Source organism: Gopherus flavomarginatus, chromosome 3, assembly GCF_025201925.1.
Source record: "Gopherus flavomarginatus isolate rGopFla2 chromosome 3, rGopFla2.mat.asm, whole genome shotgun sequence".
NCBI classification, from domain to species: domain Eukaryota; kingdom Metazoa; phylum Chordata; order Testudines; family Testudinidae; genus Gopherus; species Gopherus flavomarginatus.
In genome coordinates, this window is record NC_066619.1 from 212,942,455 (window position 1) to 212,954,691 (window position 12,237).

Below are 12,237 nucleotides of genomic sequence, written 5' to 3' on the forward strand. Positions count from 1 at the left end.
ACCAAGTGGTCCTGGAGAGGATTTGATCACACCTTAAGTCAACTAGGCCTGTCACCTCAGTCCCATCCACTTCAATGGGAATGGTCAGTTTGGCTAGGCTTAATTTACCTGCCCAGCTTTCTTGCCTACCTGCACATAGCTGCACTCCATGTAGGGGCAGTCTCAGCTCATGCTACGTGGACACCCTCATGAAAGCAGGCTACTGGCCCTGAGTGGGGGCAGAGTCAGAACCTGGCCGACACCCGTGGGCAGATCTTTTCCAATAAAACAAGCTAGAACCAGCACCCTATAGAACACAGATTTCACAGGAGACCAGTATTTCTCAAATTGGGGGTCCTGACACAAAAGGGAGTTGCAAGGGGGCTGCAAGGTTATTTTAGGGGTTCACAGCATTGTCAACCTTCCTTCTGCAATGCCTTCAGTGCTGCACGGCCAGAGAGCGAGGGCTGTTGGCCGGGTGCCCAGCTTTGAAGGCAGCGCCCCAGCAGCAGCGCAGAAGTAAGGGTGGCAAAACCACACCACGCCACCCTCACTTCTACACTGTTGCCTTCAGAGCTGGAGAGTCAGAGAATGGCAGCTGCAGAGCTAGGGCCCAGCTCTGAAGGCAGCAATGCAGAAGTAAGCATGGCAATACCATACCACCCTGACTTCTGCGCTGCCGCTGGCAGTGGCTCTGCCTTCAGAGTTGGGCTCCCAGCCAGCAGCCGCCACACTCCAATTGTCCATTTCTGAAATTAGAGTACAACAATCCCGCCGCCCAACAATAACCTGGTGACACCCCCCCACCAACCTTTTGTGTACAATTACAGCCCCGTGAAATTTCATACTTCAATATCTGAAATAATGAAATTTACATTTTTTAAAATCCTATGACCATGAAAGTGCCTGAAATGGACCCTGAATTTAGTAGGGTTCTAGTTTTAATCCCGTTGTTGCTGTGAATGCTCATCTTACCCGTAGCATTAGTTTAGGTATAACTCCAGTCTTATCCCTAATCCAACTTTCATCCACACCCAAATGTCTCCAGCTGGAGAAAGGGGGGGGGAGGCGGCTCGGGCTCCATGGGGACGCCGATGTGGGAGCTAATAAGGCAGCGAGGACGTACAGCTGCAGTTAGGCCACCCCAACTAGGGCAGCGCTAGGGCTCTATACAACTACCTCCTATGCTGTCACAGCGAGCGCTGGGGTGCAGAAGAAAGTCGCCGTCGAACTATAGACGGGAGAGTGGCCCCAGCGTGCAGGACGCCGCAGCTTAGTGACCACGCTGAGCCCCACCCCCCGCTATGCGCCGGGTTTTATTCACCCCGCGCTGTTCCCCGCCCCGGGTCCAAGCTGCTGCGGGACGCCCCCTTAGCGTGAGGGGCGGGGCGGAGCGGGGCCGGGCGCTGCGTGGCGGGGCGGGGCAGCGCCGGGACGCCATCCGCCGTAGGCCCCGGAACTGGGCCGCGGCGTGGCTGAAATGTCGTGGTTGCTATGCGCATGTGCGGGAGGAAGCCCCGCCCACGCGCGGAGTGGGGTGGGGCAGGCTAAGCGAGCGCTGGCGTGTGGAAGAGGGAGTCCGGCAGCCGCGATTGCTCCTGGACCCCGCCCCGATCAGGCTTCTCCGCCCTGCCGAGCGCTCAGAGCAAGAGGATGCGTGAGCGCCTCCTCGAGGAGCAGCAGGCGGCGCTACTCGGTCAGGTACGGCGGGCCTGGCGGAGGGACACGGGACGGGACAGCTTGACACGGACGCTACGGGCCGGTAGCTGCAGCCCGAGCCCTGGGGCTGCGAGATGGGGAAAGTCTGGTCGGGAGTGAACGCTCTGGGGTGGGGAGGGCGCTAGTTCTTGGGTTCAGAGGCGACGAGGGAGATTCCAGTGTTCCCCGAGTCTTAGGCTGTGGCGCCTGCGGCCGTAGTGATGCTGTGCCTGTTTTCACGCTCCCCTGGTCTGCCAGAGGCTATGGGCTGCTTTGCGCCTGCCTTGGAGCGGTGTGCGGCGGGGAGCGGGTCACTGTGCAGATGTTACTCCCCGCTGAGCGTGCCTGGGCCCCGGGGCAGGTTGGCTGCCGTCTGTGGAGTGGGTTGAAGTGAGGTAGCCGAGTTCCTGATTTTTCTCTTCTAAAGCTTTAGCTTCATTGCTTCAGAAATGACCCCGTTGTTTGTTGGCGTCTCTACATGTATAGGAGAAGGGCTTTCTCCTTAGAAACTCTCCATCTTGAATATAATTATAAAATTAGCTACAATGTTTGTTCCTTGGGTGCACAGGCTCTCTCTTTTAGAAAAGAATAACCCCATCTGCTTGTGTTTGCTCACCTCACATCAGGAAAGAAGGTAGGTTAGAGACGCTTGCTTTGGAGCATGCTAATTTGCCTCTTAAATAACTAGAGAAGATATTGGAAGAGATTGGTAACAGGAATTGACCTAGAGTTGTAGGACTGGAAGGGACTTTGAGAGGTCTTCTAGTCCAGTCCTCTGCACTCAAGGATGGACCAAGCATTATCTAGACCATCCTTGACAGGTGTTTATCTAATCTGCTCTTGAAAATCTCCAGTGATGGAGATTCCAGAACCTCCCTAGGAAATTTATTCCAGGACTTAACCATGGTGACAGTTAGTTTGTCCTAATGTCCAGCCTAAACCGACCTTGCTGCAATTTAAGCCCATTGCTTTTTGTCCTGTTCTCAGAGGCTGAGAACAGTTTTTCTCCTTCCTCCTTTTAGCAGCCTTTTATCTACTCAAAAACTGTTATGTCCCCTCTGTCTTCTCTTCTCCAGACTAAACAAACCCATTTTTTTCAGTATTTCCTTGTAGGTCATATTTTCTAGACCTTTAATCATTTTTGTTTTCCTACTCTGGACTTTGTCCAAATCTTTCCTGAAATGTAGTGCACAGAACTGGACCCAATATTCTAGTTGATTCCTAATCAGCGTGGAGTAAAACGAAAGAATTACTTTTTGTGTCTTGCTTACAAGACTCCTGCTAATACACCCCAGAATGTTCACTTTTTTTGTTACACTGTTCACTCATATTTAGCTTGTGCTCCATTATGACTTCCAGATCCCTTTCCACAGTACTCCTTCCCAGGCAGTCATTTCTCATTCTGTCTGTGTGCAACTGCTTGTTCCTTTCTGAGTGGAGTACTTTGCATTTGTCCTTATTGAATTTCATCCCACTTACTTCAGACCATTTCTCCAGTTTGTCCAGATCATTTTGAATTTTAATCCTGTCCTTCAAAGCACTTGCAACCCCTATCAGCTTGATATTGTCCACAGATTTTATATGTGTACTCTATGCCATTGTCTAAATCATTGATGTGGATATTGAACAGAACTGATCCCTGTGGAACCCCACTTGCTATGCCCTTCCAGCTTGACTGTGAACAACTGATAACTATCTGGGAACCATTTTCTAACCATTTTTGCAGTCACTTTATAGTAGCTCCATCTAGGTTTCATATCCCTAGTTTATTTATGAAAAGATCATGTGAGACAATATCAAAAGCCTTACCAAAGTTAAATTATACCACATCTACTGCTTCCCCACCCCCATTCACAAGACTTGTTACCCTGTCAAAGAAAGCTGTTAGATTGGTTTCACACAATTTGTTCTGATTTTTACTTATCTTCTAGATGTTCGTAAATTGACTGCTTAATAGATTGCCCCTATTATCTATCTGGGTACTGAATTTAAGATGACTGATCTGTAATTCCCCAGGTTGTACTTACTTCCTTTTTGGCACTATACTTGCCCACTCCTCTGGAAACTCTCCCATGACTTTTTGAAGATAATTGCTAATGGATCCGATATTTCCTCAGTCAGCAAGTTGAGTATTCTAGGATATATTTCATCAGGCCCTGGTGACTCGAAAACATCTAACTTGTCTAACTCTATGTCTTCACTACAGAGTTTTGTCAATGCAAGTTATGCCAATGTACAGCCAAAGCTGTAATTAAACTACGGTTGAATGTCCACACTATGCTCCTTGTGTTAGTGGAGTGCATCATAATAGCAGCTCTTGCATCGACAGAGAGCAGTGCAGTGTGGGAAGCTATCCCACTGTGCAGTTGGGTGCAAGGTGGTTAAGGAAGGGTTTGCAGAGCCCATGGGGGTAGATACAGTGTCACATGATGAAGGTTTCTCAATCCTATCATTCCATAGGCATCTTGCTACATTGCCAGCTGCTTTTCAACTGCCCTGGTAATCTGCAACCCAGTCATCTGTGTCATAAAGCATGGATCTTGCATTGCTGTTCACATTGTGCCATGTGTTATGAACACAAGGCTATAAGAGGAGCCCAATGTGGAGCTGTTTGTCTGAGGGATTCCTTGAAGGAGCATATTAATACTGAGCCACAGTAATGTGTGTTGCTGTAGTGTGCTAAGCCTGGCATTGTTTCTTTGCACCGTGCTATGAACCTTGTAAAGATTGCTGTGTGTGCCTGAAAAGTAACACATTTTAAATCTCTTTTGCAAGTAACACAGAAATATGACCAGACTGACATTGCTGAACACTAAACAAGAAGCCCACAGAAGGGTGAGGAGGGGGAGAGTTTGTGACAAGGAATGCATGTGTATGTGAGAGAGAGAGTGAGAGTGTGTGTGTATTGGGGGGAGTGAGTATGTTGGCATGCTATTTCTTTAAGTATATAGTTCACCAGCCTGAACACTTGTTCAGACAGCAGCTGGAAGCAATCAATCCTGAGGCATAAGCTGGTGCATAGACAGTTGATGTTTCCCTGTCCCTTCACCCCAACTCAGCAGAGACTGGTACACAGGCTGGAGGAGAGGGACACTCGGACATTGGCTCCCACCTCCCTCTCTGGCTCTGCACAGAACATCAGGAGTCTTCCTTCTACCCCTCCGCAACAGCAGCCCACACTGCCTGGCACTGTGGTCCTAGTGCCAGGGAGAGCAGGATTCTGTGTTGGTGTTTTGATTCCATTATTCCATCCGAGTTCTCCCACAGACGAAGGAGATCCACCTCCTCCCCTGTAGTCCAGGGTGGAATGTGTTTGCTACGAGGAGCCGGTGTGCTCAGCTGGGCAATAGCTCTCTATGCTGAGCAATTTCAAAACTTCCTGGGATATTGAATGGGAAGGGGCGTGTGCCTGTATTGCTGGATGCAGGGTAGCAGAGTTCAAAACGGTGAGCAGAGCAGTCACGGTGAGCATTGTGGGCTCCTAGAGGCCAGTTACGGTGACATAATGAATGCAGTGTCTACACTGACTATTTGTCCACTTAACCTTGCCGCAAAAAGCCCTGCGCCTCTTGTGAAGGTGGTTATATTTTGTCAGCAAAGCAGGAAAGTTTTGTTAGCAAGGAGCATTATAGTGTGTGCACCTCAACTGCCTTTTGCCAACAAAACTGTGTAGTGTAGACAAGGCTTAGGTAATTTTAGCTTGTTCTTTCCATATTTTAGCCTTTTATCTTACCTCATTTTCACTGGCATTCACTGTTAGACATCTAATTGCTACTAACCTTTTTGGTGAAAAGCGAAACAAAAAAGTCATATAGCACTTCTGCCATTTCCACATTTTCTGTTACTATTTTCCCACCTTCATTGAGTAATGGGCCTACCTTGTCCTGGGTCTTCCTCTTCCTTCTAATGTATTTATAGAATGTTTTCTTGTTACCCCTTTATGTCTGTAGCTAGTTTAATTCGTTTTGTACCTACATATTTGTGTTTGTTTTCTTCCTTTTGTAATTTGACTTAGTTTCACTTTTTGTAGGACTCCTTTTTTGAATTTCAGATCACTGAAGGTCTGGTTAAGATGGGATGGTCTCTTGCTATACTTATCTTTCATACACAGTGGGATTATTTGCTTTTGTGCCCTTAATCATGTCTTTCTGGAAAAGTGCCGACTCTCTTGAACTGTTTTTCCCTTTAGACTTGTTTCTGAGGAGATCTGAGTTTTCTAAAGTCTGCCTTCTTGAAATCCATTATATTTATTGTGCTGTTATCCCTCCTACCATTCCTTAGAATCATGAACTCTACCATTTCATGATCACTTTCACCTAAGCTGCCTTCCGCTTTTAAATTCTCAACCAGTTCTTCCCTATTTGTCAAAATCAAATCTAAAACAATCTCTCCCCTAGTAGCTTTCTCGACCATCTGAACTAAAAAATTATCTCCAATAAATTCCACTAACTTGTTGGATAATCTGCACCCTGCCTTATTATTTTCCCAACAGATGTCTGTGCAGTTGAAGTACCTCATCACCATCAAGTCCTGTGCTTTGGATGATTTTGTTAGTTTAAAAAAAGCATCATCCACTTTTCCTTCCTGGTTTGGTGGCCTGTAGTAGACACCTACCCTGACATCACCCTTGGTTGTTGTTTTTTTTTTGTTAGCCCTTTTATCCTTACCCAGAGACTTTCAACAAGTCTGTATCCTATTTCCATCTTAACCTCAGTCCAAATGTATACATTTTTAACATATAAGGCAACACCTCCTCCCTTTTTTTTCTCTGCCTGTCCTTCCTGATCGAGCTGTACCCTTCTATGCCAATATTCCAGTAATGCATATTACCCCACCAAGTCTCTGTGATATCATAGTAGTGTTTATTAACTAGGATTTCAAATTCTTCCTGCTTAGTATACATACTTCTTGCATTAGTATACAGACATCCAAGATACTGACTTGATTTGATTTTACCCCCTGTGTTCTCTCTTGTCTCTCCCTTATCCCTGCTATAATGGCCCATGGTCCCTCCTAGATTCTGACCCTTCTTCCAGAGACATCAGGTCTCTTATGTTCTTCTGTGAAGTACTAGTTCTAGGTCATGAGGTACAACCCCCAAAATTAGAACAGGACGGAAAGCAAACAAATGTATTGTTGACTGTTTTCAGATGAGTTGTATTAAAACCACATTTTGATTGATCAATCAGCACTGATCAATCAAACTACATAAGAGCTACATTTTTAGTAGCCAGTACAGAAGTACAGTAACAGTGTCAGATCATAAAGTTGCTGGTCTTTTTTTTTTTTTTTTAATTTAATTAGGTAAAATATCAAGAGAACAGTTTTTGAAGCTTCTGGTACCAAGTTGTTTTAGAAAAGAAATTCAGATATAATGAAAAAATATTCAAGATAATATAAGTAAAAGATGGAAGCCTTCTGGAAAATACCTGTACCCACATTTCTTTTACAAGGTGTGAGATGTCTGAAGTTTATGGGGAAAATTTTGGGCAGGGAAACTAAGTTATTATGTGTGATACCGTATTCAAATTGCGTTAGTACTTTTTGTGATGCTCCCCTGGTGTTATCTGGACCGATGATCTGCTAGGTCACTCCAATCCTCAACTCTCTGAGCCAGCCTTACCCTGCTCTGTTGTGAGAACCCTCACTCCCAGATGGTTCCCGCACAGCGTCTAGCATGTAAGCTGCTCCCAGCTATATGAGTGAACACTTTTGGCCAGCTGCTTCTTGGATTGTGCAACCAAATGACACTAGCCAATATCTTTGGTCCCAAACACGACCCTAGGAACCTCCATCTTGCAGTGTCCAGTTATGCCCTCTGGATGCTGCAAACTTATATGAGTTGTCAATTTAACAAAGAAATTGATATATATCAGGCTTGTTATCCCAAGGGGAGTCTCTGACACACTTCAAAACAGACACACTGCTTCAGGTAGAATAATCAAATTTATTAACTACAAAAGATAGTTTTTAAGTGATTATAAGTCAAAGCACAAGAAGTCAGATTTTGTCAAATGAAATAAAAGCAAAATGCATTCTGAGATCTTAATACTTTCAGTGCTCTTACAAACTTAGATGTGTCTCACTACAGGCTGGCTGGTTGCCCTTTAGCTAGGCCCTCCCCTTTGATCAGCACTTCAGTCGTTTGGTGTGTTGTCTGTAGATGGAGGTGGGAGAGAGAGAGAGCATGGCAAACGGCTCTCCCTTTTATCATGTCCTTTCTTCCCTCTTGGGTCCCCCACCCCTTCAGACTCAGGTGGTAACTGACCAAGGGAAGAGGGGTAACTCGAGGGTCCAGTGGATCCTTTGCTGCTGTCTAGGACAGTGCCTTGGTTCCTGTGAGGCTGGGCTGGGTTTGTCCCATACATGCCCTGATGAGGTGTGAACTGCTCCTTTGCTCCTGGAGAGTTTTGCCTGGTCTTGTTTTAAGCCATGAGGACACATTTTCAGACTCATAACTATATAAATGAAATTACAACCTGTAACATTACTATAACAACAATGCTCAGTGCATCATGAGCCTTCCAAAGACACCTGACATGACAAGGTTTGCATTGGATACCACACAATCGTAAGGATGAACATGGGGGTGCAGAGTGTTCTTCATGGAGGTACAGAGCATCACAGTTTTCAATTGCATTGTGGTGTCCAACCTTACTGCACAGGAGGGCCAATAACCCTTAACACAACCTTGTGAGGGCTAAATAGATTCTGTTTCATGTATATTTAGATAGACAATACTGTACATAGAAACAACCTATTGAAAAACAAAGTAATCAGTGCATAAGACATGCATCAGAGTTATAGAAAATGAGGAAAACCTATAGGACACATAACTAACATGATGTAAACATGATGACAAAATGCTAGTATATTGTGTTAACAAAGGCCATGGGCCTCATGGTTGGCCATATATGGCCTGCGGGACATAGGTTGGGTACCTGTGCATTAGAGCTAATGCTTATCTCTGCTTTAACATGTTTATGATGGCATCATGACATGTAACTCAAGGCAACATGTATGATTCAGTATAGACACTGATTTTAATGGAATGGTTAATTCATTTGAAGACTTGACATTCAGAAGTGGTATTGATATTGTATCTGTGTTCTAGGAATGTTATTGGTGTTATCCTGTAAAGATTAAAAAATGCATCTTCATGTAATAGTGGGAATTATATCAGTAGAGCTTCGAATATAAAATACCCAAATCACCCTGCCCCTCCAATTTTGTTTTACAAAGTACAGCTATCTGTTAATTGAAAACATTCTATCAGGGCCGGCTCCAGGTTTTTGGCTGTCCCAAGGGCACCTCCCTCCCCCTTTCCTCCCCCCGCAAAAGCCGTAGTGCTGCCGCCAAAGCGCAAAAAAAAAAAAGACTGAGTGCTGCCCCTTGAAAAGGGTCACCCCAAGCACATTCTTGTAATGCTGGTGCCTAGAGCTGGCACTAATTTCTATAAATATAGAAATCTAAAAAATGCTGGAGTTAAGGTAGGCAAACAACCTTAACTCTGATGCTTCCTCTTTCAGATTATAAGATCTTAGGACAAGAAGGTGCCCCTTTCTATGTCTGTGCCGCATCTAGCTCAATAGGCCCAGTCTGGTTTGCCATTAGGTGTGACCACAATATAAAGATTAATATATTTCTACCTAATGGGGATTAGACACATCATGTGTATTACAACAGCTTGAATCTTCGTTTCATTTTCACTTGTCAGTTACATGAACTCCTTATCTTTCTTACCAGACCTTTGTGAATACTTTTATTCTCTGTCATTGTTAACTGATCAGGATTGATGATGATATAGCAAGAGGTGGCAACCTTTCAGAAGTGGTGTGTCGAATCTTCCTTTATTCACTCTAATTTAAGGTTTCATGTGCCAGTAATACATTTTAGCGTTTTTAGGAGGTCTCTTTCTATGTCTGTAATATATAAGTAAACTATTTTTGTAAGTAGAGTAAATAAGGTTTTTAAAATCTTGAAGAAAAGCTTCATTTAAAATAAAATGCAGAGCCCCCTAGACCGGTGGCCAAGACCCGGGCAGTGTGAGTGCCACTGAAAATCAGCTCGTGTGCCAACTTCAGCACACGTGCCATAGGTTGCCTACCCCTGTGATATTGTTATACCCAGCTCATAACCTTGCAGTCATCTTCAGTTATGTCTTCACTGCCAGAAACCAGGCTTATACGTATAGTGCAATATCTGATTCAAGTCAGCTATCTATCACTTAAAAGCCTAAAGGAGGGATTTGAATGCTCTTGTCTCCATTTGATCCCTGCAGTTTTTCCCATATCAAGTTCAAGTTTATTGTCCATGCTATTTAAGCCATTCACAACTTTGTTTCTCTCAACTCTTCCCTTGACCTGTTGCATTGCCCTCCATCCCATCTACTCTTTCATTGGTCGCCTACATTTTTTTACTTTCTTCTACAGTCATTTTGCACTTTACTCAACTTTATCCTTGAAATGCCTGCCTCAATGCCTACCAGGGATTTGCCAATGGATAAGATACGGCATAATCTGTTGTAACTGATGTATATTCCTCTAACACAAATCCAATTTATATATGAATATTTATATAACGTACATGTTCTGATTTTAATTTTATACCATGCTTCATGTGTTGTCTTAAGCTCTGATCCTTCAAATATCTACTGCTTACTTTAAGCCTGTGGCTAGTCCCACTGGTGTGTTTGCAGGATTGGGGCCTTAGACTGTAAACTCGCTGGAGGTGGGACTGGCTTCATATGCATTTATGTTAACAGTGCTGAGCTATTATAGGCACTGTCGTACTACAAATAATACTACTTGCATTCCTTATTATGGTAAGATGATTTTGCAGATGTAATTGTACCAACCAACTTCCATATTGTGAATAGAGTGCACATGAAGCCTGTTCCTGTAGGGTAGGGTCTTGTAAGCCTATAGAGTTAGAAGCAATATCGTTTTAATCTTTATATAAAGTGGATGGATTAGATTTGGATTCTCTTTGTTGTAGTGGAATAATCAAGAGGAGAGAGTAGTGTGTCTGTACTACATATGGATAGGAGGTGAGACTGTGTCAGGCTGTAATGTTTGCATGAACTGGAGGAGAGTCTTCGGTTGATAAAAGGTGGTTCTCAGTGATTTAAGAAAGGTTTGGGAATAAGGAGACTGGTGATGAATAGGCAGAGGAGGGTGCGTATTACAGGGTTGGGGTTAAATTTGTTTGTGGAACAAGCTTCCTGGTTTTCAAACTTTCCACTTTCAAAACATTGTTATAAAGTTATAGTTGTAAATTGACAACTCTTTAAATAAATATGTATTCCTTAAAGCCTATTTTTGGAGCTCTTTCTCAAATAAATATGTTAAAATATTGATGTGGGTGCTCAATGTAAAGGAGTTTTTTCTTTTATGAGTTTTTTGAACTTGGTTCTGGTAATAGAGAATGTAAACTAACTATGGTTGATAGAAGGGGTTGTAGGTAGTTGGCGGGGTATGTATTCTGGCACCAATAAGATTACATTGTCAAATTAATAGGAGGTGATGTTTACACTTGGGCACTGACAGGTTGAGACCTGTTAAGGACTAAAAGATGGAAGAGTTTGAGGATTTCACTTGTAATCCTTCAGTTCATTTGTCATGTGGTTGGAGTTCCTAAGTGCAATCAGAGTCCCATTCCGCTATGCATGATATACACACAGAGAGTAAATATAGCCCTCTGTGACAGATTACATACTAGATAGGAAATAGACATCTGGAAATGAATGGAAAGAAGGGGTGGAATTGTGAGCTGTACCATTCTCTGTTTTTCTTTGGATCATAAATTGTTTGAAGATGGTTACTACCCTTATCTGTCCTTCCAGTTGTCCTCTTTTTCCCCTTGAATTTTCTAGTTGCTTGGCCTGCCTTTACTCCTCATTCAGCTTCCTAAAATCTCTGCAGCTTGCAGGCTCTTCCTTAAAGGAAGTTGAAGCTTAGCTGATTGTGGGGCTCTTCTGCCACCAGCTGCCATACATCAAGTCTCACAAACCCGCTCCTAAAAATGAATATTTCCAGGGATTGTCTTTTACCTGAGTATAAATTATAAAAGCAGTGATCTTGGAAATATAAAATTTGTTTTTATGACATGCTTATTACACACTATTTATTAATTTATTATTATAGTATTTGTATTACATTATGAAAATGGCAACACTCTTCCAAGATCTCACATTTGTAGGTTGTATCACTTTGAATAAGCCTGTTATGAGACAATGCTCCTATGTTTCATCAAGGAGTATCAGATGTGAAACAGCATGAAGGTATTTAAGAAGCCAGCTCAGGTTCCTCCTACACAAGCATTCAGGTCTTGAGCAGTCCAGGCAAACAACACATGTTAAAACAAAGCTTAAACTTGTTCTTAATAATTATTAAATAAGTACTAGCTGCCTTTTTTAATTTAAAAAACAGCAAAAAATATCCACCTCCCTTTCCATTTCTTATAAAAGTCTTGAAGTTTAAATCTTCTCAGTGTGATACATGTGCTTGCTTTGATCTGCTTAACTCTTGGAAGTCCAGGGGCTCCAGGCTGCTGGCTCTG

At 43.5% G+C, this 12,237-nt stretch overlaps 1 protein-coding gene across 3 annotated transcripts in view; it reads left to right on the forward strand.

Annotated features, from left to right (window-relative positions):
- The first annotated feature begins 1,501 nt into the window (after positions 1–1,501).
- CLCN3 (chloride voltage-gated channel 3) overlaps positions 1,502–12,237 on the forward strand; it is a 113,260-nt gene continuing 102,524 nt past the window's right edge. For 2 of the 3 annotated variants that reach the window (XM_050945325.1, XM_050945328.1), the window contains exon 1: positions 1,503–1,680. The gene's annotated coding sequence lies outside the window, so the exon portion shown is untranslated. Of the gene's footprint in view, positions 1,681–12,237 lie in introns of all 3 variants that reach the window. The other variant, XM_050945330.1, reaches the window with a different exon arrangement.